Raw genomic sequence first — 1926 nt, forward strand, 5'->3', positions numbered from 1 at the left:
CAGCAGCAAAGAAACGAACTTTCCAGCTGCGGGAATCCTCGATTGACTCAGAACTACCAGGGCTCAACGAACCAAACAATCATTTGTCGCTGATGGTTTTCACTGCTCAGAGAACTAAATCAATAAATAAAATCATTAACCTAACCATCACCGACAGATGGCACTACATGCACTTGTACCGATGCATTTGAGGAGCAGGCAGGCACTTGTGGTACGGCCGCTACTCCCAGGAAACGCCTCTCAGCTGACACTCGGGCAACGACGGGACTTATTTCTTGTCCTCTTCGACGCCTTTTGTTGGAAGACGAAATTAATTCAAAGAGAAAGAAGGGGTAGTGATATGGAAATAAAAGAGGAAGGGAACACGTTTGAGACTAGAGCTCTTCAGTCCAAGCGTCTTAGCAAATAATATAAAATTATTTTATATAAATGTTATTTATACAGTGCTATAGCAAAAATTTAAGGGTAAGTGTAACTCTAAGGAGCACTGTCTTCGTAAAGGACGAAATGAGTAGCAATCTAGCTAAGACCATCATGCGAAGATTGCTCTGAGTAGCTTATGAGCGTCTAGATAACCAAAAGGCAAAAGGAAAACAGAAAATGGATGCGTGTTTAGTAATGACCTCACTTAAGGTGTTACAGCGTCGTGAACTGCTAGAACAATGAATGAGTCAAATATAGTACCATAGTCGACGGATGTAAATGTGAATTCGTCGCGTCTGTCCTTCATATTCTTCCTGAGTAGCAAGTGCACGCGCACAAGAGAAGGCAAGGGCTGAGGTAAACGACAAGAAGAGATTCTGTGGCCTGCTTCCTCGTCCGATGGAATATGCTGTGCGTTATAAACAAATCTGATATTGACGTACAATCGCAATGTTATGTACATTTGTTTTGAAGGCATCTGTTTTCTATCATATATATACTATTTTTTAAAAATAATATTCACTTATGCTGTCGAACTAAAGATATAAATAAGGATTATTCTGACGTTTCATTCTTTTGACATGAGAGACACCCTTTTCTATGGAGACTGTCCTGTGATCATAAAGTCACTTTCCTTTATGATTCAGCATTTAAATTGTCCTACATTTTTCTCTGAAATACAGAGTGTACGTTTAGATATTCACTGGGTTGTTTCACACTGCGTTTTGCAATAAAATACAAGTTAGTCTCGATTGCATCTTTTTAGAAAAGTCTTTAATTCATATTCCAGAAAATATTTGATAAACTGTTAATATATTCCTCATTGATTTTATTAATATGTATACTGGAATAAAGAAGACACGCATAGACAGCTAGAAATATACGAAGAATAATGCAGTCAAATATATAAAACATATCCATAGATACTGTATATAGTTTTTCGTACCTTCAAGTGAATCTATCAAATTTCCACATGCTCTAAGCCATTTTTTTTACTATCATACAATTATAAATACCTACACATAACTTAATCAGAAATATTTTCAACAAGCTATTTCACCGTTATTTCCTTTTCCATTTTATCACAATTTCCTCTGCACACCATCGCGCATTCTCTTACATGTGGTGATGCACACCTTGTCTCAGCTCACTGGCTTTCATGAAGGCCCATTTTAGTCTTCTACTTTTTCGTCATATGTCACTTGTCACTTGTGATTTTTTTCACTTAAATTCCTTCTTATATTCGGTGATACAGTCGTTTCTTTGACTGGAAAAATCAACAAATAAAAATGGTTGATCAGTTGTCATACTTTTCCTGTAAAAATTCAACATTAGTGTCCGTATTTCAGTCAGTTCCGCAAGTATACTGAAGTGAGCAACACGCATTTGCCTTCCAATGAACACTTACCAAGGTCGATGTAATCTTCTGTGGAATTAACGGTAGCCAAATTAAAGTTTACTTTCACTGCATTTCGCATATCTTTCCGTAAAGTGAACTTTAGG

The 1926-nt window shown here is 36.9% G+C and overlaps 1 protein-coding gene across 1 annotated transcript in view; it reads right to left on the minus strand.

Moving 5' to 3' along the window:
• LOC119587911 (mast cell tryptase-like) overlaps positions 1–1926 on the minus strand; it is a gene marked incomplete in the record, with an annotated part of 22644 nt that overhangs the window by 489 nt on the left and 20229 nt on the right. The window contains 1 exon segment of the mRNA XM_037936620.1: positions 1–1926.

The sequence above is a fragment of the Penaeus monodon genome, chromosome 23 (genome assembly GCF_015228065.2).
Source record: "Penaeus monodon isolate SGIC_2016 chromosome 23, NSTDA_Pmon_1, whole genome shotgun sequence".
NCBI lineage: Eukaryota > Metazoa > Arthropoda > Malacostraca > Decapoda > Penaeidae > Penaeus > Penaeus monodon.